General features: G+C 46.3%; 1 long non-coding RNA gene across 1 annotated transcript in view; it reads left to right on the top strand.

Annotated features, from left to right (window-relative positions):
* LOC144819749 (uncharacterized) overlaps nucleotides 1–26785 on the top strand; it is a 102785-nt gene that overhangs the window by 5662 nt on the left and 70338 nt on the right. Inside the window, exon 2 of the long non-coding RNA XR_013607547.1 lies at nucleotides 18858–19013. This is a non-coding gene — a long non-coding RNA (uncharacterized LOC144819749). The remainder of the gene's footprint in view (nucleotides 1–18857; nucleotides 19014–26785) is intronic.

Below are 26785 nucleotides of genomic sequence, written 5' to 3'. Positions count from 1 at the left end.
CTAACCCTTGAGTCACTGATGAGAAAGACAAAATCTGGCTCTCCAGCGGATCCATGCCCCCCAAGCATCTTTTGCTTGGCAGGCCCAATTCTAGAGAACCATATTCTAGCCACACTTAATAAATCCCTGAGTACTGGCAGGCTCCCAACTGGCTTCAAGGAAGCTCGTGTAAGACCGCTGTTAAAAAAAGTGGGGGTAGATCCCAATGCCTTAAAAAATTATCGACCCATATCCCAGCTGCCCTTCCTGTCTAAAGTACTCGAACAGCATGTACTAAAATCTCTGTCAAGCTATCTGGAGTCTAACCATCTACTCCATGAGAGGCAGGCAGGCTTTCGTGCACACCACAGCACCGAGTTGGTCATGCTCTCGGTGCTGGATGAGCTCAGAAGGATGGCTGACAGTAAAAGACCGAGCGCCCTGATTTTGTTAGACCTATCAGCGGCGTTCGATACTGTCAGCCATCCCATCCTGCTGAACAGGCTGGCTGGGTTCGGGATCCAGGGTCTAGCCCTTCGGTGGCTGGAATCATTTCTATCTGGGAGAACGCAGAGAATCCAGATGGGAGATAGTGTATCAGGAGTGGGAAGCCTGACTTGTGGCGTCCCCCAGGGCTCAGCACTATCCCCACTCCTGTTTAACATATATCTACAGCCCCTGATTAACACACTAGCGGGAATGGGCTGCCGGGTATTCAATTATGCTGATGACACACAGCTGCTGCTGGGCATAGATGATACAGCACATGCCCAGTTGCACGCGCAAGATATACTCAGATACACGGTCCACTGGATGTCCATCAACCAGCTCAAAATCAACCCGTAAAAGACAGAGGTGCTGATAATACCATCTAAGTGCTCCTCCTGGAGCGATATGTACTGGCCCCAGGAGCTGGGCCCAACCCCACAGCCAGCAGCCACGGTCAAAAGTCTGGGTATTAAATTGGACAGCGGCCTCTCAATGACCAACCAGGTTTCCACCGTGGTTGGCACTTGTACAGGTCTTCTAAGACAGTTGCGTAAACTAGTCCCTCTTCTCTCCCAGTCGATGTTACGCACAGTGGTCTCGGCCACCATAGTGTCAAGACTCGACTATGGCAATGCGCTCTACCTAGGCCTGCCAAAAATATTAACAAACAGACTTCAGGTAGTCTTAAACGACGCCGCGAGACTTATCTTCAATCTCCCGCGGAGAACGCATGCCTCTCCACTATTAAAAAGTCTACATTGGCTACCAACTGGACAGAGGTCTGTTTTCAAAGGCCTGTGCATAGCCCACAAAGCCATTTACGGGAAGGCCCGACCTATATCAAGGAACGAGATATATAGACCGGAAAGAAATCTCAGGTCCTCTGATGCCAAACTCCTTGTATGTCCTCGTTTTAAGCTAGCCACAATGGGAGGGAGATCTTTTTCGGTTTTATTACCGAACCTTTGGAATGCCCTGCCTGAAACACTCCGAAAGGAGGAGAATCTACTCCGCTTCAGGAAAGCCTTGAAGACCAGCTTGTTCAGAACAGCACTCAGTCCAGCTTAGGCACTCCACCCTTTCTTTTTCTCGGATGTTATGTTCTGTGGTCAAAGCGCCCTGAGACCTGTAGGTGACCCGGCGCTATATAAACCCATAATAACAAATAACAAATAACAAAGCCGCGCTCTCTGCGGACACGACCCTGGCCTACTTTGACCCCCGGAACGAGTCACAACTGTTGGTAGACACTGGCCCGACAAGCCTTGGGGCCGTCTTAGCTCAACAACAAGCCTGCGGGGAATGGGCCCCGTTGCCTACGCAAGCAGGACCATCACACCAACGGAACAGCGCTACTCGCAGATAGAAAAAGTGTCCATCGCCATCTTGTGGGGGTGCAGGCACTTCCACATCTACCTGTATGGACACCCGTTTATAGTGATAACTGACCACAAGCCTCTAGTTCCGCTGTTCCAAGGTTCCTCCACACGCCCTCCACCCCGAATCGAGAAATGGGTGCTCCAGCTCCAAGAATTCCAGTTCACCGTTGAGTACCGGCCGGCACCCGAAACCCGGCGGACTTCCTGTCACGGCATGCCCGCCCAGTCACCGAGGTGGAGGCGGCTGAAGCTGCCGCCACCGAAGAATATGTCTGAATGATTGTAGAGAGATCCAGGCCACTCCGGATCTCCCTAGACGAAGTAGTGAGAGCCACCAAAGATGACGACTGCCTTCAAATAGCCATTCAAGCCCGCGCATCAGGGAACTGAAGGTCTCTTCAAAGCCCGACCTCATTCCGCACTCCTGAAGCTCAAGCCACGTTGAAGGCGCTGTACCTGGTCCGCAACGAACTGTCCGTTTCCACGGAAGGTTGCCTGTTGAGAGGCCCTCGCCTCGTGCTACCAGAATGCCTCACTCACCAAGCGGCCCTCCTTGCGCACGGCGTGCATCAAGGCATAGTAAAGTCGAAGAATCGTCTTCGGAGCAAACTCTGGTTCCCAGGCCTGGATCGGATCGTAGAAACCGCAGTCCATCTGTGCCCCGTGTGTCTGGCGACCAGCCTACCATGTTACCCGGCGCCAGTGATCACCGAAGATGGACCGACGTCCCCGTGGGAATGAGCCAGTGCTTACTTCGGCATTCTCCCAGGCGGAAAATACATGTTCGTAGTGGTGGACGACTTCTCACGGTATCCCGAGGTGGAAATCCTGTCCTCTACTGTAGCCTCAGCGGTCATACCAAAGCTGGAGAAGATAATCGCCACCCATGGTCTCATTGGCGAACTGCGAACAGACAATGGCCCACCTTTCAATGGCACCGAACTGGACGAGTTTCTGTTGTCACACCGAATCAAACACCGCCGGATAACCCCACGGTGGCCCCAAGCAAACGGGGAGGTGGAGCGGCTGATGTTGACATTGAACAAGACTATTCAAATAGCGCTGGCTGACGACCAAGGTCTAGAACTAGCTCTCTACCAGTTTCTGCGAGAATACCGCCTGACCCCTCCACTGCACCACCGGAGTCCCACCGAGCCGCCTTTGTTTCGGCAGGTTAGTAACGGACACTATCTCACACCACCCTACCTGGGCAGCATCACCGGCCCCACCGAACCAGTCCATGGAACGGAGAACAAAGACAAACATGGACGCATCCCGGAGGAGGAAGGCGATGGACAGCTCAATTGGTATTGGTGACAGAGTGCTAGTACGGGACCGCCACCCAGGAGGGAAGTTCCGTTTGCCTTTCGAGTTGGATCCCTGGACCGGGACAAGAGTCAAAGGCACCATGATCACCGCGTCCCGAGGAGAAGAAAGGGTCACCAGGAACGTGTAGTTTTTCAAAAGAGCCCCGATGAATGACTGGGAAGAATTTCAAGAACCAGGAGCGGCCAACCCGGACACCCCTCAAGCCTCGGGGGAAACAGCCGAAGATGACACCCCTCCACTGGCCTCAGGCGGAAGGAGCGACCAAACCACCCAGGACTTTGTAGGTCTCCCGTCGCAAGGGACGCAGAGCAGCCAAGAACCGTCTGGGACAGACTGTTCCAAGGACCTGTTCCAAACCCCGCCAGGCAGGAGTCACCAGGGCAGGTACCACCTGCGTCCCCATCCGAGACCATCACAGAGGTATCGAGACTTTGTTGCCCACTGCCAGCCATTAGCAGAGGGACGAACCGGGGCACACGCGAGAACCAAGTAAGACTGTTCCAACTGTTTAATACGTTTGGCATAGACTGTAATGTTATATGTAGTCATTGATGCATCATTCTATGGTTTTTTTATGTTTTGCATTAGTAGGTAAAGGAGGAATGTAATGTTGCTCGGGGTCGGGCAAGCCCATGTTGAAGTCTTTTGAGGGGATGCATGGCCACACCCCTACTAGCGTGACCAAAGTGGGTTGACCCTGCGTCCGCGCGGGCCGGCACGCAGGAACATTAATAAATAGCCCAGGGCTCTGGGCGTGGTTCAGTAAAGATCTGGCCACCAGTGTAAGCAGTCTGTGTGTGCGTCCAGTTACTGGCCCAGGGCCTACCAACGATACTAGTTTCCAAAAAGAATGCAAGCCCTAGGTGCATTCAGTCATATAATCATAAAAACATTTTTAAATAGCACTTCAGCATTTCTATAAAGACTGGATTTTGGTGTATATATACTGGCTTCAGGAGGAAAGACACTTTTTTAGCCTCATTTGGATTGGAGGTAGTGCTGTTTAAATTACTCCAGTTCTTACAAGCAAGACGTAACTCATGTAGCTGATGTACAAACACGCGTCTTAAATAGTCAAGCTCTTACTAAGTGTTCTATCCAGCTGACGTGGTATGGAGGTGAGGCCTCAACGGTGACAAACGCAGGGCTATATTGGGGGACAGTAATTATAGACACACTCAGCATACCGGTCTTGGGAGAAAACCAACGTGGGGGGTCCTCCCCTTTTATTAACACCTGGCCCGTGGTTGACCTGTGACAGTATCCAGCTTATAGGCCGGCACACAGAACCGCTAACTATTACATCCCTCCCCAACTTGGATCTTTAAACACAGGTCCAGGAAGACCAGCAAGCACTTAAGAAGCCTTGGCATCAGTCTTTGATGTTTTAACACACAAAGTCTAGAAGATGCTTGTTGGGTCAGGGATTGGGTCGTAGGCTGTAGCGGTGTTGTTGACTTCGGATGGATGGTGTACATGGCGACAGTATGGGTGGTGGAGAACTGGGAAACAGAGGCCCTGATGAAATTGATTCTGGGATGTTGATCTCTTTCTCTGTTCTGCATGGGGTATCCCTGTCCAGGTCCGGTGGGTGCCGAGGGTCCGACTCTAAGGACACTGATGGGACCTCCTTCAATCAGGAGATGTTTCGGGATATTTCCTTGCTCCCTTTCCAGGCTGTCACCATGGTGCCAATTGCTGGCAATGACTGTCCACTTGCCTGGTTCATGGGCAATCCAAAATTTTCCCCCAGGCCGGCGATCTTTGAGGAGGACTGTTGCACCTGGCCGGGGTGACCGGTGCACGGCGTGGTGTCGGATGCTTGCCTGGCAATTTTGCTGTTCTCGCCTCGCCTGGGTTTCCTGGACGTCATGGGGCTGGGGTGTCCACCCTGGACACGTGGGGATCAGGTCTCTCCGCAGCCCTCTAAACACGAGGGCCCAGGGGCTCTGCAGCGTGGTGCAGTGTGGGGTGCTCCTATATTCCCAGAGGAACTCGTCGAGGCGCCGCTCAGGGCCTGCTTGTTCCACGTTGGCAATGCGCAGTATTTTGTTTAATGTCCTCAGGAATCGCTCCAAGCCCCCGTTGGCATGGGGCCATTAGGGCGTGACATGGCGGTGATGGATCCCTCAATGTTGGAGGAAGGTGGCAAAATCAGCCCTTTGGAACAGTGGCCCATTGTCGCTTTGGATCTCGGTGTGGAACCCAAATGTGGCAAACACTTTATCCAGGACGGGTGCCACATTGGCGAAGGCGTTCGACACGACTGGTTCCAATATGGGGTATTTGCAGTATGCATCTATGAGGACGAGCGTATGCTTCCCTCCCGGGACGCTCTCAAAGTCTGACTTTCGACCACAGGATGGTAAAGACCTCTTCTGTGATTATCGGGATCGGTCGCTCAAGTGCGCTTGTCATCTAGCAGGCTGGGCAGTGGCATACTAGGTCCTCGACCATCGTTTTGAGTCTTGGAAAACAGACCTTTTCTTTCATTCTGGCCATTATTTTGGTCACTCCTTGGTGATCCCCATGGGCCAGTTGAGTTGCTCGTTGCCTCAGAGCTTGTGGAATTACCAGCCTCAGGCCTCGCAGGAGTACTCCATCTGACATGGCGCTCAGTTCGCTCCGCACCCTTCATATTTTCATCAACTCTCCACAGTCCTCAGGCACTCACGCGTTGGTTTGCTGGAGGTATGTCTTCCATGACCCTTTTTGAACTGCTTGAAGAGTCCGGGTGTATATGGGGTCTTGCTCAGTGGCTTTCTTGATGACTTCCAGCGTCATTGCCTGGGGGCATGCCGCAACGGAGATCATTTTTATATACTGTTCCGCCTCCTCAAGGTCGTTTGTCTCCTCTTTCGGGGGCGGGTCTCGGGACAGGAAGTCAGCGGGGTTCCTCACCCCGGGTCGGTAGACTACTTCCATTTGGTAGGGCTGGAGATGTATGGCCCATTGCTCAATTTGGGGAGGTGGATAAGGGGCTGACCTATTGAAAAGGGGACCAGAGGCTGGTGGTCTGTCACCACAGTGAATGGCTGGCCTGTCAGGTACAGATGGAAATGGTTGCAGGCCCATTTTATCGCAAGCGCCTTCCGCTCAATTTGAGCATATCTTCCTTCAGTGGGGGTCAGCGACTTCCTGGAAAATGACAGAGCCACTCACCAGCCTGGCTCCTGCTCCTGGGCGAGCACTACTCCCAGCCCCACCGTACTGGTGTCTACCAGTAGTTCTGTATGCTTCACCGGATCGAAACAGGCGAGGATGGCTTCTCCCAGTAGTGCGTCCTTGATGCTCTGGAATGCCTCCTCTTCCCACAGTCCCCAGTTGCATTTAACATCCACTTATGTGAGAGCCATCAGTGGCTCGGCGTGGGTTGAAAGATCGAGGATAAACCTCCCGCAATAGGTGGCCATGCCAAGAAAACTCCTGACTTCGGTGGGCGTGGTTGGAGCTGGGGTGCTTCGGATTGCTTGCGACTTCTTCGGATCCACCTGGTACCCTCCTGGTTGAACATGTATCCGGAGAATTCTAGAGACGGTTGTACAAACAGACACTTCTCCCGGTGGAGTGTTGTGCCATGATCACTAAGGCGGATCAGGATGTCATCGCTGTCGTTTATCACCCCGGGCAGACCAGATAACATCTTGTGGATAGTGTTCTGGAACACGTCTGCTTTGGAGAATATTCCAAAGTTCAGTTGTTTGTAACGACGGAACCCCAGGTGGGTACTGAAAGTTGTAATGTAGCGGCTTTCTTCCACCAAAGGCAGTTGGTGATACCCAGCGTTCAGGTCTATTTTTAAAAGACACCTGGACCCATTGACGTCCGCAATTATGTCATCCATGGTTGGCGTTATGTGGCGCTCCCTCTTGATTGCCCGGTTGGGTAACCTCATATCGATGCAGAGACATATGGCTCCTGGCTGCTTGGGCTTCTCCGCGATGACCATCGGGGACGCCCATGACATTGGTCCGGAGACATTTTCGATCACCCCTTGCTTCTGGAGCTTTTCAAGTTCTTTTTCCACCAGGGGCCTCAGGTGAAATGGGGCTTGCTGATGTCGTAGTGCCACAGGGGTGATGGTCTTGTCAATGTGTAGTTTTATAGCTTCACACTTCATGTGTCCGAGCCCTTGGAAGAGTTCTGGGAAATGGTCCAGTAACTCATCAGCTTGGTTCATCTGGACACTTCTGGCAAACAATACCAAACCAAGGTCTTCCGCAGTGTGACTGCTGATTAGGGTGTCCGCTTCACGGTCTATGACATGGCTGACGGTTATGACTTCTTGGTCTTCTTTTCTCTCAGTGTCAGAGGGGTGTGGCTCCCATAATCAAATATGTTGGTCTGGGACAGGGTGATCGGCAGTCGAGGTTGGAGGTGCCGGTACTGTTTAAGGCCCATCACATTTACGACACCGCTGTATCATTGATCGTTCTCACCTCCAATCCTGAAATCCTGACCACACATGTGAGTTGCGGCCCTCTGCGGCGTTTGATTTCTCGTGTGAACGAGATTAGGTATGTTTCCACTTCGTCTTTCTCCGTAGACGAGTCTTCTGGCCCTTGGTACCTTTGGCTAGTTCTTTGTGGTTCCTCCTTCTGCGTGGAGTCTGCTATGGATAGCTGTCGCACTGTCCATGAGGGTGGCCTTTGTCCTCGGGTGTCTCAACCTCGATTTCGTCTTCTGCCTACTGCTACAAAGTGGTTGGGAATCCCGCAATTCGCGCAGGTTTTGCCTTGCGCGTGGCAGTCCTTTGCCGCATGAGGCTCATGCCAACAGTACCCATATCGCATCTTAGACATTTCAATTTTTGTCTACTTGGATATATCACTCCGTGTCCGTGCTCGTAGAGCGTCATCTCGTTCCGTTTTGATGGTCTCTGATCTTTCCTGCATCTTCGTGAGGGCCTGGTCTATTTTGTTTGCTTTTGCCAGGGGATAGATCGTGGGTCCTGGCTAATATGAGGTTGTCTTCCAGGGCGATTTTTGGTTGACACAAAATGAGGCCTCTTAGTGTCTTGTCTCGGCACCCTTGGATTATCTGGGCCCTTATCTCCTTTGGCTGATTATCCTCCGAGCACGTGCTGGCCAGTTCGCGCAGACAAGCGTAGAATGCGTCAATTGACTCCCCTTCACGTTGGCGTGCCTAGTGCAGCTTGAATTGTTCAAAATCGGGATTAAGTTGGGGGTCGAAGTGCGCATCTAATGCCGCCACTGCAGCCTCGTAGTCCGTGGCAATGCCAGAGTTTGGCAAGTGTTTGAATATCTTGACTATTTCATCTCTGGCATAAAGGAGAAGTAAAAACCTTTTCACTGCCCCGCCGGTCTCCCTTGTGGCTACGAAATAGTTATTCAGACGTTCTATCCAAATCTTCCACCTCGGGGACACTGTCGCCGGGTCCGCCAGTTCACTGAAGGATGGCAGCACTCCAGTAGGTGCGTGTTGTACTGGGGCTCTTTGTTGGGCTTGTGCTTGATTATCATCAGCCATGCTTCTGGGGGATGGTGTCCTTTATTCTTTCTGTGCCTTTTCTCTCCCTTTGAGGTTGTGTATTCCTTTGTTTTTTTTCCAGGTCTGCTGCCCACTTGTAGGCCAGAACACAGGACCTCTAACTATTACAACTAATATGTAGGCTACCTGAATCCCTCTAATGTTTGCTGCAATACTAGACTTGTACTTGTTACTCAACTGTGAAAAGTTGGAAATTGGGGTGGGGCTTTACTTGCGGTACTAGCCCAGGGAGCAGAAGAGTGTTTTACCAACAGTTCTAAGGTCCAACCCTAGCCTGCTCTATTGCTTGATGGAGGTCTCCTATTGCTTGTATCTGATGTTCGTGCAGGCCTAGGTCTTGTCGCTGCTGGAGCAGCCTTGCAAGGACAGAATGCCGCCCACAAATCATTTCCTCACCAATCATCCCAGCGTGGCTGATGCCGAGCTAGAGACGTTTCTGGTGCAGGTGCTGGAGGCCTGCACCATGGAGGTGTAGGTGCTGCACAACATTTTGGGTGGTGGCCAGTGGCCTCTGCAATAGACTTTACGGCACCATGGTCAAATATGCGTTGGCCTAAGCGGTGGGGATTGGAAGCTTTTCCTGTTTCTCGAGATCATGTTGCACGGAGCGTAAGATTTTAAAATCATTTGTGAGTTTAAATATTTACTAAGTATGCAAAATGCTACAGTGATCAGAAATATTGATGGCTTGACTGAAAAATGATGTCGGCAAACATGGGGGTGACTGTGTTCACATTTGGAGCACACTTACACACACACTCGGGTGGCTGCAGCACTGCACCACTCCTGTCTTACTTTACATGACTTGTTGCAGCTCAGGCCACAAGCCACCACCGCAATTAGCATTTGGGGCCCACCTGGTCACAGTCAGTAAGTCCTAGAGTCGTCAAAGCCTGTCGTGCGTCAGTCCAGTGTCCCTCTTGACAACGCCAATTGAGATCACCACGGCACGGCCCGGGGTTAAATTTATTGCACTTTCTCAGACTGAGACAGCTGAGCCACACGGCAGCCTGTGGGAACAGGTAGCACTGCCGCGCCATGATTTACCGCAATTTAAAGTGCAAGTAAAATGTTTTGCTGCTCATTCCACAAGTTAATTCTGGCAGGACTGGGCAGTCATGTCTCGGTAGTCCTCATTGGGCCCTACCTCGACGTGATCAGTGACATCAATCTGAGACCCACACCTAGTTAATCACTGTCTCAGAGGGTCTGAACTTAAGGATGATATATCGTAGCATGCAGCCTGCCAGCAGAGCTGCTACTAGCGCGCACACGCCACGGCAAGCTGCAGCTGCCTTGCCATTCCCATTTAACAGTTTTAGGCAGTGCTAACAGCTTCAGTAACAGCTGAGGCGCTATGACTATAATGCGTGACAATGCATTTCAGTGCGGTGATGCGGAGCACCACACAGAAATACATTAGTCTAACGCGTGATGTGTGGTACGTGGCAGGACTGGGCAAAGATAGATGGTGGGCTGACATGGCATGCTGCTAAGTCAGGCAGAAAAATGTATAGGGTGCCACCTTTCCCTGAGAAAAATACTGGCCATTGTTCACCTTTTAGGAGTCTGCAAAGCCCCAAACATGATACTCAAATGGGACTTTATAGAAAATCTTCTGTATTCGTTTTTAACATAGCCTTTCAGTCTTTGTTTACTTTAATTATCAGCCAGGGATCGTTAAGACAGCTCTGGAACACATTTTAAACTGCTCTCTTCTTATATTTGCTCTTTATAGTATGTAATGATAAGAGAATAAAATACTACCTTTAGGTGATTTTCCTACTTTGTGTAGGGACTGGGACATGAAATATCGGTCATGTTGATAATAAAACGAGCAGATTGCAACCCTAAGGTTTAGTGCTCATGCTCATGAAACAGTGCTTTTTTCCCAAAAGAGACTAGTCTTGGCCCTACTGGCTCAATTACTTAGGGCCTTATTACAAGTTTGGCGGTCCAACCGCCGTAGGACTGGGTCCACCCCCGCCAAGCAGCTCATGGTGCTGGCGGTCCAAAGACCGCCGTATAACGAGTTGATCACGAGTCAGGCGGTGTGGAGATGGGGATCTTGCAGTGGTGGTGAGTATTTTTCTCAAATATGGCAATGTCTGTGTGTGCATTTTGACTGCATATGTGTTGGATGCACATATGCATGATATATGTGGAAGAATACCATATACCCATTACTGGGGTTCAGTCCATATGTTGGCAGTCTTGGCTATGGGCATATGGTATGAAAAAGACACACCTGTATATCACCGTACAGACGGTCGTAATCCTCATGGTGAAGGTCTTCCTGTGAAGGGGGTACCTGGAGAAAGGGATCCACGTCAGAATGTGCCTGAAGAAGAAAGGGGTGAGTACACATCCCAAATCCTTATTCACCGCTAGCTTGAAGCTGGTGGTCAGACCGCCACGGTCTGCTTGTGGATCAGGCAACTCGTAATTATTGGCGGCAGTGCAGCTCCCCTGTACTGCCCTATGACGACTACCTTTCCCCTTACCCAGTCCTGCAGGGATCTTTGCAAGGGTGATCCGCCAACTTGTAATACGATGCTCAGACCGCCGAGCGCACCGCGCTTCCACCACCACCGCTGATACAACGGTCCATGGGACCTCTAACTTGTAATACAGCCCTGAGCCTCATGCATCATGTGTGGGAACAATGCAAATTAGTCAGAGAATCAGCTGTCACACTGAGGCGGCTGATTCTCACACATTTTGTCATTTTACTGGATGTGATGTCACTTCCTCTAATGTCACTTTTTGTGATGACATTAAATTACATGATGTAATTTCCTGTGATGTCATCAATTATACTAATGAGCACACATAAGAATGTGTAAATCTGGAGAGCTCTGAAATTAGTTCTTACACTTGGTTTAGTCCGCCCACTTTCACCAAATACATGCCTCCAAGAAATCTTGAGAGTGGAGCAGCGAAGTCATGTATAACAGGAGGAGTTGCAGCACAAATAAATTGCTGCAGAGATTGAAGTCATATTCACAAAGTAAATTGAATGTATGTTTACATTTTTTAAAACAATACTTATACTTTTTAACACAATAAAAATGATATATATATATATATATATATTTATAAACAAAAATAGAATTGATTTATCATTAATTCCTATGGGTTGTTAGTTGAATTCATTGCCTCTTGCCTCCATCTTTTTCTACCAGGTTGTTTTGCAGTACTAGAAGTTCGCCATGTGTGGTGCTTGCTCACTCCAAGGCTTGGCTGGAGAACATATAAGACTGTTTTGAAGCAGTTAAGGCTGAAGTAATGTGGAAGTGTATTTTGTGGATTGCAATGGTCTTACGGTTTAATGGGTGTATGTTTCATATTAGTGTGAACAACCCTAAACCCCTTCTTAGTATTCCATTGACCCTCACCATTTTTGTTTTAATTATTCACCATTTGAGACTACTCCTCTGGTACCTGCCCCATTCATTATGAAAACGTAGGCCCTGATGTGCAGAGGTCTTCTGCACCATGGCAGAGATCTCCTTACATAAAAGATGGGAGATTCGGATAACTCCACCCATTGGTTTGTTAATTGTATTTTATAGTTAGCCAATAACTGCTACAAGATTACTACTTTATATACTCCGGAATGCAGTTTGTGAATCAGTCCCACAGTCAAGCTGATGTCTACTCTCTCCTCCTATCCACCTATTCTGTCTGCCCACCCTGAAAGGGGAATCTATATCTGCTTTCTTCCAGATACTGTTCTCCCTGCAAAACCCGACCTGAGACTCAATCGCAAGTATTCTGTTCCTGCAGTTAAGATCTCTTAAGGATGGTGACTTTATGAAAATATATAACCACCCAAGTATCTATCCGACTTAATTATTTTGATACATATATCACCCAATCGTATCCTGGTCTATCAAGAGTTAGGGCCTTACTACGATATTGGCCGGACTGCCACCGACAGGCTGTTGGTAGTGGTCCGACTGACCAACAGCCCTTCGGCCTTACCTTTGGATTACTATCCAGGTGGTCGGACCCTAAATGGTCGGGGGGAAGGCCGCAGCTACCGACAGGATCAGTGATCCCGTCGGGACGGCGGTGGGAATCACAGTCCTGAATGGAGATGGTGCAGAGGTAGGCACCACCGTTGGGATTACGATATTCCTTTCTGACAGCCATTTCATGTCAGAAAGACCGTCATGAAAAGGCTATCAGACACTGATTTTGGGGGCTCCAAACAGGGTCCCCATCCGTTGTTGGCCACATTGGCACACAGTGCATGGAGTTGCAGGAAGTGATCCTTTACACTGTGGCTTGTACTGCAGCCCTTTTCCTGGGCTACAGCACAAGCTGCAGTGTAAAGGAATACTATCTGACCGCCAGCCCAACGGTACCATCATATGGCGTGGGGACTGCCAACTGCTTGTCAGGCGGTCTCCTGACTGCTGCGATAGTGGTTGGCGGTCCGACCGCCTGACATCATAATACGGCCCATAATCTTTAGCGATCATAAATACTGAATATTTTACCCTTTCTTGATTGGAATAGAGAAAGAGGTTTAAAAGAAAATAGACAAAACAGGAGATGGGAAGACAAACACACAAAAATAGAAAATACAATGAAGAGTAGGGAGGCAAAAGAGCGGAGGACAGAGAAAAGCAGAACTAGAGATGTATAGATGGGTGGAAGAGTGAAGTAATAAAGGAGAGACAGGAGAGGGAAAGAGACAATACTGATAAAATGAAGTATGAAAGAAAGAGTGAGGGAGAATTAGATAGAGGAAAAATGAGAAATAGATAGTGAAAGGACAGTGATAAGTAAATAAGGTAAGGAGAAAGTTATGAAAGAGAGGCGGGGGTAAATTGCAAAGCAAAACACACTAAGAAGGTGTCAGGAGTTTCATCATCTGTATGTATAGGAAGCTGGGTTGCTGTTGCAGTAACCCCCCACTTTTTGCAAGACTACTAATGCACTTTGACTTGATGTGCCCTGAGTCCCTGCCAATCAGGTTCCCAGGGTCTGTGTTCTTTCCTCAAAACTGTACCTTGTACTCCCAAATGGCACTAACTGGGCACAGGTCAGCCCCTGGTAAATGGTACCACAGGTACCCAGGGCACTGTGATGAGGGAAGGCCTCTAAGGGCTGCAGCACTTATTGTGCCACCCTTAGAGGTCCGGTACCTTTACACTAACACACTTCCTTTGCAGGCTGCATGTTTTGGTGCAGGACAAAGTGAAGATTCGACATGGCACACATCCCTGTGTGCCATGCCAACAACCCACTGCCCTGGCATAGACCAGTCACCCCTCTAGCTGGGTCCCCTATACCAGTGGTGAGGGTACAGGTGCATGATCCCTGTACCCATACAGTGTCTAAGTCCATTCTTAGACATTGTAAGTGCAGTGCTGCCATTAAGAGTATATGGTGCTGGGAATTTGTCATTACGAACTCCACAGCACCATAATGTCTATACTGAAAACTTCTCAGCACATTAAACCCACACTGATGCCAGTGTGGGATTTAAAGAAAAATGCACTAAGAGGGCATCTTAGAGATGCCCCCTGAAAAACGACCAGCCTCTGGTGGGTTCCCTGACCGGTACACACCAGCCTGCCACCACAAGATATGTTTCTGGACCCCTAGGGTGGGAGCCTTCACTCCCTGAGCCCAGAAACAAAGCCTTTCCTGGGCAGAGGTGTTCACACCTCCCCCAGGACAGGAAGAGCCATCTGGGGCAGGGGAACTTCAAAGTCTTGGCAGCCTTTGTAATGCGACCCCCTGGCCTTTCCTGCTATCAGGAGCATGGCCCCCTTCCTGTCTCCCCTCCTTTTCGCCTGGAAGACAGGCGGTAAAAATTAGCCAGCCTAGAAGGTGTGCCCACCTCTGTCAACCTCACCCCTCAGGTGTGGAAGGCAGGTGAAGCCCACTCTTCAGTGCCCGCCATCTTGCAGATGGCAGTCACTCCCCAATCAGGATTAGCAATTGTTCTTACTACCCCACGTGGGCTGAGCACACTAAGGATGTAGTCATCCTAAGGTCAGTAGCCCATTGTCTGCTGACATCGAGACCCCTAAAACGCCCCCTAAATACTGTGTTTAAAAGAAGAAGGACCGAAAAGCCATGCCAAAGCTAACCAGAGGAGGACGCCCACTGACTTGGCCCCAGCCCTAAAGTCCTGTCCCAACTTCGAACCTGCTTCAGCAAAATCCTGGTGTGTCCTGCAGCCAGCAACCTCAAGAGACCCGGAGGACCTGCCTGCCTTCCATTCCAAAGAGACTGTCTCTCGTGAACACTGGATTTGTTCATCAACAAACTCCAGCTCCGCAAGGATCCGCGGATCTGCACCACTCTGCACCCAACCCCCACGGCCTGAGTTCGAGTGTCCCAACACCAAGAAGAGGTCTCTCCAGTGACCCTGAACTGAGATCCGGTGATCCCTGACCTGCCTCAAGCCTCCAGTCGATGCCTGCAGCTTCAAACCGGAAGGACCCCTCAACCACGACCAGGAGCTGGTAAGAAGATCCGACCCTAAAATGCATCCCTGCACCGACGCCCCATGGCTTTGGGTGGCCCAGCCCATGGTGCCTAAACAACCCCCAGCATCCCAACTTACATTTCCAAGTAGTGGTCACACCCAGAAGACTTTCGTTCCCGAGCCTGTAGTGTGTTTGCAAATCGGAGACCCCCATTGAAAGCCACAGGGCACCTGGCGCCAAAACAGCACTCTACACCCGGCCGCCCCAGTGCCCCCGAGGGTGCATCTTTTGCGCTGGCCTAAACCTACATTTGCCCTGAGCTTAAATCCAGGAGCTTTGCTCCCATAACCCAGTGGCCTGCTCGTCAGTAGCCACTAACCGGAGGCCATTGGATAACATTGGGCCTCAGCACTCTGCACCCGGCCGCCCTAGTGCCGCTGATGGTGTAACAAGAGTGCATCCTTGACCCTGGGGGACCCCTGAGTCTAACCCCAAAATACCAACTCCCAAAACAAAGTACTTACCTGTTAACCGATAACACTGTTTTCCGCCATAGGATGACATTGACTCTTTTTCTGTGAAAAGTTTCTAAGTGTGGAGTTGGAAAACCTAAGAAATCCTTTTCAAATTGTACTAAATAACAAAAACGCTTTTACTCACCTGTTTTCAGGAAATGTCCCAGTGCAGTATCCAGGTATACTGAACTGTGTAAGAAAAGTAATCTGCAAAGTAATCTACTGGTCATAATTACTAAAAAGCCTATACAAAGTATAAGTACTATATTTCCAAAGCATTGCATTTTCAGTAACAAAACAAAGTGCATATACAATTGCAATCCAAACTGTGTTCCAACTGCATTACTACTGTAAAGTATTTATTCCTTACCTGTGCCAGGCTTGCTTCGTCTAGAAAATCAAATAACGAAAATAATATTTTTATACAAAAACCATTGGTCTGAAGTTCAGTCTTTCAGTGTGTGAATTCATTTGCTGACTGAGTCTGTACAACAAATGCTTAACACTGTCCTCTGATAAAGCCTTACTTCTCGACCATACTACCACAAATAGAGAGTAAGTGCTATCTACTTTTACCTCTGCCTACCTTTGGGGTTCCACTGGACTCTGTGCACACTATACCTCACTTTGGTATAGTATATACAGAGCCAGCTTCCTACAATATGAACAAGGGATAAATGAATAGCACCTCAAACTCACTATTTTAGTTCTGTTACAGTGCACCAGTCTAGTGGCCTGATTTAGATGTGCATCGTAATGGAGAATTCTCCGATTCCTGATGGCAATGCTAAATATGGAGTAGAATTCCTCAGTGGAATTTCCTTCATCATATGGATGCCATGGTGAATGTAATACCAATGGTGGATTCTCTTACAGGTTTAGTATTTCCTCCCAAAAGGGGGAATTTTCCATTTCAACTTTAAAGCAAGTGACTGACCACTGCTGAAGGCAGGGAACAGAACATTTTACATCCCTTGTTCCCCTTAGGAACTGCGTGGACTGAACACATTCACAACACCGGGACTATTTGCTATTTAAAGCGTATATAGAATGGTACACGTTTACAGATTTCATGGTTTTCTGCAGCAAGCAGCAAACTGAGTGCTGCTGTTCTTGTTTATTTTGATAGGGCGTGACTGTCATCCTTTCCCTAGCTTGCGCTGAAATCTTTTACCTTTCCAGGGGCAGAGATACACAGTAGGGTGGATATTAAGGTAAAGCTGTCAGATGGCCTGGATCATGTTAGAAAAGGTGGGTGAGTGACCTTGCTTAGGCACTTCAGGAGGGTTGCATTCATCACTTTAGGAGGCTTGTAGTCGTTTAATGTAGTTTCCAGAACATTATATTTCACAGGTAATTTCTGATATGTATCTTATTACTGCTTTATTTTTCTTTCAAGTAAGCATTTCTCAATGTGTCATACAGAAGACACTGGAATGCCACACACAAGGGCACAGTCTTGGCAGATATGCTAAACCATCCACATTACATAAGTGGGGCGAGGTTTAAATTGATGGCATAGCAAATCAACATCCATGGCCAATGCATGGACATAACATCCCTCCCCACTCTTTGTAAGAGAATAGCACAACCATGACAACTCTAGACTATCAACATTTAAAATCAGAACAGATAGGCTAAAGTTTTGGCTCAACACATACCAGATCTATTACCCTTGTGGTGAGACTGGTTATGTATCAGGGACTAGAGTTCAGCCAGCATTCATGCTTAGATTGACCACTATTTTAACATTAGCAGAGCAGCACTTGGTGTGGCTCAGCCTTTGCAACGACATCCAATGGGCTCATGGGACCTCTAGCACATCACCATATTGGTGAAATACAATAAATACTGTTCCACAAAAGAGTAATTTTTTGGTGCTTTATTGAAATAAGACCGATTTTGATCACTTCATCTCCATTTCTGGTGACTGTCACAAGTGTCCGTATGAATGCTATCACTAACCAGGTACTAGGCTAAAAAAGAAGGCAAGACTTGCATCTTAGATGCCAGTCGTTTATCAAGAGCCAGTCACCTGCTTGGTTTTCAGGTGTGCAAACCGTCTGGTGGATGTTGATTTTATCATTGTGCTTTGTTCCTTATGTCTTAGTAGCTTCTCTATGAGGAACCGTTGCTTACAAAGATGAATAATAAAATATGGAATCAGTTCAGTTACAATCCTATCCATTTGCATTGATGCTGTTGTGTGTGTGGAACGAGGAGTGTTGTGTTAGTCTCTATGCAAATTGTATGAAGCTCTTTCAACGTTGTGACCTTTGCAGCTGTTAATCTGTGTCACTTTATTAAAGGTTCATATGACCCTCTCGGCTTCACTATTTGCATAAGGCCACCATGGTGTGATCTTGAGATGCTTCATGTTATATCCAAAGTATTTGGCAAACTTTTGTCCATGGAAGGGAGGTTGATTATCCCTTCTGACCTTCTTTAGTTATCAATTGGTGGGCATGATTTTTCCAATCTTGATATTACCTCTTAAAAAACTGTTACGCTTCTATGTCTAAATATATGGTGTTCTTGTCTACATCAACCAGCATTTACCATTCATCATGTCTTACCAATTTCCCTTTTCCTCAAAATAGCCGGGGGGGGAGAGGTCAACTGATCTAGCAGCATGACAGACAGGCAGTTATTTTAAACTTTTGCCTTCAGGGATTCTAGATTTGGGAAGCTCGCAATGCCTTTTATTGAAGTCTTCTTCTTGTCAATCTTCTATTGTCTGGCATGGGAAAGTTGTAGGGCCCTCTTCACGTAGGTACTTATGTGTAGTAAAGTTACGAGTGTGAAGTCTCCGCACTTGTGCCGGAGTCTTTTCACTTGGGGTGGTCTATGCACTTGGGGCATAAACTCCGCACTTGGTGCAGAATCCCCACACTGAAAACTACATTGCGCCGATTCAGCGCTGAGTGCAGAGATTCTGCACTCGTAATTTTACTACACGTAAGTACCTTTGTGAATTGGGCCCATAGAGTGCAGGGGATGAGAGAGGCAGGCAAGAAATCTTGTGACACACAAAAGTAGCCCATCATCAGTCACTGTGAGCTCTCACTACAGCATATGGAGGGCCGTAAGGGTTTTCAGGTGCACAGAAGTCCTTACATTATGGATCTTCAGGTGTGCTTCTGGGTGGCATGGTTTACTACCCATAGTCACTGATCGCATGCAACTTTATCACTTACCAGGTCCAGTGAGATGGAACAATGCTTGAAGCCTCCTACTAACAGGTGCAGATGCTCTTCCGGTGTTTGGACAAAATAATGGAAAAATAATATTATGGTACAAAAATATAATGTCAAGAATATTGGGACATCAACAAATCATGGACAGGAATATCATAGGTAAAAATATTGTTTTGAGTTTTCTTTTAAATATCAATGTAAAAATATTGACGTTGAAAATATTGTATGTAATATCATTTGTAAGTGTTAATTTGTAATGTATTGTAGTGTGTTTGATTGTATGTTTTTTAAAATTAGTTTCAGTTATGAAATTGTTGAAATTTGTATTAGTTGTAATAATGTATATAATGAATTGCATTTTTTTTTAGTAGCAATTAGAGTTTCAAAAATGTAAATTGTATAGTCATAATTTTAAAGATACGCAAGTTAATAATTCAGAATTTTTAAATTTGTTATATTATTATTTTAATATTTTTAAATGTGATGTTATGTTGAAATGTTTTATGCACTTAAAATTCAAATTTAAACTGTATACATCTTAATTGTTGTCATGAAAAAATTGAATTTCAATTTTAAGTAATCATTTTTTAAATATATCATTTCTTTAATATTTTTACATTTATTATTGTCAATTTACTTATATGATTTTATATAGATGTACATAGAGATTTGTAGTTTAGGGGGCCTATTAGGATGTCGGGCGGATTGCCCCTGCCAGGCTGGCGGTAGCGGGCAATCCGCCCGACATCCACACTCGTTTCCCCCCCCGCCATATTAGTATGGCAGGGGGAACCTCGGCGGACGGAAAGACCGTCCGCGGCTTTTCCCCCCGGTCGCCTTGCGGCCGGGGCAGAAAAGGAATAATATGGTGGCGGTGTCTATCAGACACCGCCAGCCATATTATGATGGTTGTATTTAGGTGCCTTTCCGCGGCGGCGATGCCGCCACGGAATGTCATGCGGTCTTTACTCTGGGGGCCCCCTGCGGGCCCCCAGAGTGAAGTATAGGTGGGGGGTGCACACGGGGGGTACCTGTGGTACCCCCCTTCATTTGCATTTACAAAGCGGCAGGCACCGCGTGGTGCCTGCCGCTTTGTAAATGCAAATGCTGAAATGCATTTTTGGCATTGTAGCGGGCGTTGCAGCGAGCACCGCCCGCCACAATGCTAAAAATGCAGGATGTGCCCGCCACTGTGGCGGGCACATCCTAATAACCCCCCCCCCCACGGGATACCTGCCCTTATGGCGGGCGGTCCCGAATACCGACAGCCATCCGTCATCCTAATAACCCCCTTGATGTGGGGTTTTAGAAAACATTTTTGTAAATTTTATATGTAAACTACCTTACCCGTCGTGCGTTGCTGCGATCTCCGAAGAAAGGAAATTCAAGGAAACTCGTTATGATAACATTCAATTTTCATTGTGTCATTTTTATTGAAACGTATTCATTTTAATTTTGAAAACATTTCAAAGTGTCGTTTTAATTCTATTTATTTATTCGAGTGCTTGTGGATACACGATTTTTTGTTTTTACATATGGTGCATACACCAGTATTCGAAAGATTATGAGGGCCGTGGGGGGCCGATATTTAAAAAATATTTATGCCAGAAACCTTCGCGGGAGTGTACTCAACAACTTCCCAAAGTTTCATGGCGATCGGATGAATGGTGTTTTAATTCTATTTATTTATTCGAGTGCTTGTGGATACACGATTTGTTGTTTTCCCGTCTGGTGCGTACATCAGTATTCGAAAGATTATGAGGGCCCTGGGGGGCCGATATTTTAAAAAAATATACCAGAAACCTTTGCGGGAGTGTACTCAACAACTTCCCAAAGTTTCATGGCGATCGGATGAATGCTGTTTCAATTCTATTTATTTATTCGAGTGCTTGTGGATACACAATTTTTTGTTTTTCCGTCTTGTGCGTACATCAGTATTCGAAAGATTATGAGGGCCCTGGGGGGCCGAAATCTAAAAAATTGTTATGCCAGAAACGTTCGCGGGAGTGTACTCATAACTTCCCAAAGTTTCATGGCGATCGGATGAATGGTGTAGTAATGCATAAAGGACAAACAGACAGACAGACAGACATACATTCATTTTTATATATATAGATTGTACAGTAAATTTTAAAGAAATGCAAGTTAATCATCCTGAATTTTTTAATTTATGTTATCATATTCAAAACTCCCACCTAGGAGCCTGCGTCAAGGGGCAGACCAGGTCACTGCACTGGTTTTACAGTCCCCAACCCCTATAGCTGATAAGAGTCACAACAGCATTAGTTGCTCGGTTAGGAGGATGAGCACTACCCAGGGGGTAGGTAGACCACTTGTAACAGATGCCCATTCCCCTAATGCAGATAGACATCTAGCCTCATCCATGCATGCTTTGTCTTGGAATCTTGCAGGACCTAGGGGCTCATACGATGGCGGGTGGACATCAGTCCGCCCGCCAGTAAGGCGGCGGACCGACTGTGTGAATTCGGATGTGCCCGCCACTATGGCTACCGCCGGCCTGGCGGGGGCAATCCGCCAGCCATCCTAATGGGGCCCTTAATGTGGGGAAGGACATTGATGCACCCGAGTTAGCGAACAGGAAAGTTCTAGCGGACGATACTCCTGCTTTCTAAATCACCAATGGGTGTACAGAGGGAATCACTGACAGAATATCGACATCGAAATTATCGAAGTCAAAAATATCGGAGGTGGAATATCAACGTCAAAAATCACGAAGTCCTATCTACATAAAGGTAAGTACATAAATATCGAAGAAAAAAATAACGTAAAAAATATTGTTTTTTTTACAAATGTTTAAAAATAATATAAAACTAAATAAATAATACATATAATAAAAAACTGTTAAAATATATTTAAAATATTTAAAAACATGTACATATAAAATATAATATATATACTTAATAATATTTACAATTAATTACTCTAATAACTTCTAAATTGTTAAAAAATTTTTTTATAAATAAATACATACACATACAACAATAATATAAATAAAAATATCAAATCTATATATCACAAATTTTAAAAATGAATTTTAAATAAATTAGACACTACATTAACTATAATAAATATTGGATAGCGTAGGGGTAACAATTACTATTCCAACACCAGAGGGTGCAACAGTACGGAAAGTGTTGGATAGCGTAGGGATTCAAATTACTATTCCAACTCCAGAGGGTGCAACAGTAGGGAAAGTGTTGGATAGCGTAGGGGTAAAAATTACTATTCCAACTCCAGAGGGTGCAACAGTAGGGAAAGTGTTGGATAGCGTAGGGGTTAAAATTACTATTCCAACTCCAGATTCGTACGGAGAACTGCATTGAGTACACATCGTCCTACGGGTACGGTTCTGCGTACGAATCGTACGGGAAAATCGCTCCATACGGCGATTCGGACTGGATTTTACCGAATCGGAATCGGCCCCTTAATATAATTACCAATTAATCAATTGATAAACATAAATGACCAATTAATAAAAATGTATTACCAATTAATAATTAATTAACATAAAAATATTTATCAATGCCAATAAATAAAAATTATATATTTACTTAATTACAATTAAATCATTTCCCACCCTATTCGCTTATAAACCCACAACCCGCTACAGAATTAAAACACATTTATTTTAAAATATTTAATAATTCCTAAAAAATATTTAATTAATTTACTATAACTAAATTACTTCCCACCCTATTCCCCTATAAACCCACAACCCGCTACAGGACTAAAATGCATAATTTACGTAAATAAGTTATTACTAACTTCAAACATTTAATAGATATATTTTAAAAGTAGTACAAAAATTAACAAGAATTATAAACCTTCTGCAATGACACGATACTCGAAATCCTGGACTCTACAGCGCCCCTACAGGAAAAAAAGTCTTCTCTAAGATTTCCAAGCCTTGGTTCAATGATGGCCTGAATTTGGAGCATAACATCTTAGAGCTGTAGAACGTCTTTGGAAATCCGCTCCTAACACTGTTAACCTTGAGCACCTTAGAAGGTTAAGGAATGCTTACAATAGGAAGATTCTTAAGGCAAAGGCAGACTTTTTCAGAACTCAGTTGAATCAAGCTATCAACCGGCCAAAAAAACTCTTTGAAATCGTCAAGCAACAATCATGTAACACAACTAATTTTAGTGAGTTAAATGACCTGGCCAGTCCTACCTGTGACGTGCTTGCCAATTTCTTCCACGAAAAGACTAGGACCATAGAGCTAGACATCCAATCTAAAATGGCCCTCCCGCAACCTATGCTCCAAGATCCTTCAAGCAATCAACCCCTCCAATCATTTCTCGAACCCCATGCCTCCTGTCCTGTTCAAGATTTTAAAAGCATCTATCTTACCACTATGGGCCAAAATTGTTAACACCTCTCTGAGTTAAGGTGTCATTCCGGACTGTCTAAAAATAGGGCTGGTCACTCCTATACTAAAGAAAGCTCCATCTGATCTTAACAACTACCGTCCTATAACCAACATCCCCACCTTGTCGAAACTATTGGAGAAATGTGTACAAATTCAATTATGCAACCACATTGAGAACTACAACCTCTTAGACTGTCACCAATCGGGCTTCCACCAAGGACACAGCACAGAATCTGCACTCACACACATTATGGATGATATACTAAAAATGCTTGACCACAATGAATCATGCCTATTGATACTTCTTGATCTGTCCTCCGCCTTCGATATGGTTAAGCATGACAACCTTCTGTCCTTATTGGAAAGAAGGATGGGCCTCTTGGGCACAGTGTTGCAATGGTTCTCCTCCTTCTTGAATAACAGATCACAAAGAATCAAGATGAATAATTCACTTTCACAACCCTCCATGGTCACACTTGGGGTGCCCCAGGGTTCTGCCCTTTCACCCATTCTTTTCAACCTCCTAATGGAGCCTTTTGCAAATGCACTGAAATCAGCGAACATTCTATATCAACTTTACGCGGATGATACCCAGTTGTATCTAAAAATCACCTCGCCTGATGACTTCATTGCCCTCAACACTACTCTACTGAACACTCAAAGTTGCCTCACTAACAACCATCTGATGTTGAATACCAAAAAAACAGAATTTATTCTCATCAAACCTCCGAGCCACATTCCAAAGCTAGACCTCTGCTTAAAACACCTAACCTCCTTTGACTGTGTCCCCCTCATCATTGACTCAGCAAAATCCCTAGATATCTCCATTGACAAACATTTGAATATGCAGTTGCACATCTCTATTGTCACCAATGGAGCTAATCACAAGTTGAGTATACTAAGAAAACTCAGACCCTTCCTCCCTCGGGCAGATCTAAAAATTGCAGTACAAGCCCTAGTACTGCCAAGATTAGATTACGGCAGCCCACCCTCTGTGGTCTCCCTAAATACAAGTTGGCCCCGCTGAGAGCAGCACTGAATGCTGTGGTTAGACTGGTATCTGGAACCAAAAGAAATAGTCACATCTCACCAACCTTGAAAGCACTGAATTGGTTGCCGTATGAGGCAAGAATACACCTTAAAGTGGCATGCATGACACACAAAGCACTTCACAACAATACACCCAGTTACTTGGCGTTAAAGCTTGAAAGGTTTGGAGGATTCAGACAATTACGAAGTGCGAGCACTTTCCTTCTGAAACCTCAATTGTTCCATAAGAAGAGAACAGGCTGTAGAGCTTTCTCAGGAATTGCACCAAAGATTTGGAACTCTTTACCTCCACTAGTGCGTGGAATCACTTCCTTTACTGCATTAAAAAAGGAAGTAAAAAGACTACTAATGAACAAATTAATCTCCTAAGTTTTAATTATAGGAGGTCACTGAGTCATCTTTAAGATCCTATCACCACTTCCAATCTCAGATGGATTGGTATAGTCTACCGTATGTATGACTTATATCACAGCCCTTTCTGCTCTATAATTGTAAATTGTCTAATGCTTAGTAGGCTGGTCATCTATACATTTTATATATCAACTTTGAATCGCTAGAAGTTATAATTTGTATGTTTGCTAGCACAATCTCCTAACGTTCATTAACTGTCTATTGTACAACGTCCTGCAGAATCTTGGTCTTCTATGTTTGTTATGTATATATTTTATATTGTTATTGTACAAATTGACAAATTTGAATGTGTGTATACCACCTCAACCATTTATATTCTTTTATTGTAAAGCGCTCTGATACCCCCGTGGGTCATGTTTGCGCTATATAAAACTTTGTAAATAAATAAATAAAAATAAACATAAAATAAAATACATAACACTAATATTAATATTGATATTAGTAACATCGATATTTTTGCTATTGATATTACTAACTTCGATACCAACAAAAACATTTCTTACCTTCAGGATGATATTCTGGTCGTCAATATTCTTGATTTCGATATTTTGTCCCTCCGAAATTTTGGACTTGATATTATTGCCTGTCGAAATAGAAAAGTCGATATTTAGACTGTTTACCGTACATAGGATCCTTGATAGTTTTAATGCCTTTGTAAATGTAGGGGGCTCGGAATCAATACCCAGAAGACAAAATGTATGGTCTTCAACTCGACATAACCTCTGCCTACAAGGGCTTCCGTTGGAGAGGGTGTCGGTCATTGAGTATCTCGGGGTCACCTTAACTGAAAAAATGGACTGGGGAGCCCACATTAACAAACCTAGCCTAAAGCTAATGCAGATCATGGGGGGGGTTTGATCAAATTATACAGGAAATCTACTCATAAACCCATTGGTCCATTTGTTGAAATGTAAAAAGTGCCAAGGGGTGCCTCTTTGTATGGGTCTGAAATTTGGGGGCATTGGTCACCACAATGTATTACATGGGGCATCATTAGGATCGCGAGGGGACTTTGTCCGCCCGCCATCCTCATTGTAAAAGGGACCGCCCGCCATAAGGGCGGAGATCCTGTGGGGGCAATTAGGATGCGGCCGCCACAGTGGAGAGCGCATCCTGCATTCCTGGCATTGTAGCGGGCGGTGCACTCAGCACCGCCCGCCACAATGCCAGCAAGGCATGTTGTGAACTTCAATGCACAACATGGCAGGCACCGCGCGGTGCCATGTTGTGCATGGAACTGCTAGGGGGTACCCCCATGTGCACCCCCCAGAGTATCTGGGGGCCCACAACGGGCACCCGCAGTCAATTCCCGCATGCTTTTCTGTGCGGCAATGCCGCAACGGAAAGGCATCTTTCCGCAACGATGGTAATATGGCTGGTGGTGTCTAACAGACACCGCTACCATATTAAACCCTTTTCCGCCCGGTCAACAAGTTGACCGGCCGGAAAAGCGGTGGACGGTTTTTCTGTCTGCTGCGGGCGGGGGAAATGGATGACGGGCGGGGTCGGATCACGGGCAGATCGCCACGACCATGCGGGCGGTGGCGAGCCACCCGTGATCCTAATGGGCCCCTAAGACTGAGAATGTCTTTGCTAGACAGTTATTTGGCCTCCCCTTAGTTACCACCTTACACTGCTCCATCTGGACATTGGGTTAAGGCCAATTGCTGATGAAATCTCCCTCAGACCCTTTACACTCTGGCGTCGTTTATGGGCTATCCCTGTTTTGGCTGAGTATTGGACAGAGTTCAGGTAGGTACTGAGCCTACATGGTATGGGAAAATTACCTTGGATAGCACATGTCAAGGACACACTTTTGGCCATGAATAGAGCAAGCCTTTGGCTTAATGCAGATGCAGCCTGCCCTATGATTTCCAGGAAGGAACTGCATGGAGCTATAGGAAGTGTAAATTTACACAACTACGGGGAGCGCAGCAACAGGCTCGTTAACAGCGGTGTTCCTGAGATTTAAAGACCAGTACAGCTTGGAGCCTGTCTTGGATGACATTCAACTGGCCCTAGCTAGGAAGTTATACTTGCAATTCAGGCACGGGGTTCTCCCGCTGCATGCCCTCAC

This window comes from Lissotriton helveticus, chromosome 2_1 (assembly GCF_964261635.1).
Source record: "Lissotriton helveticus chromosome 2_1, aLisHel1.1, whole genome shotgun sequence".
NCBI lineage: Eukaryota > Metazoa > Chordata > Amphibia > Caudata > Salamandridae > Lissotriton > Lissotriton helveticus.
The sequence above is the reverse complement of the archived record's forward strand: the minus strand, read 5'-3'. Positions and strand labels throughout refer to the sequence as shown.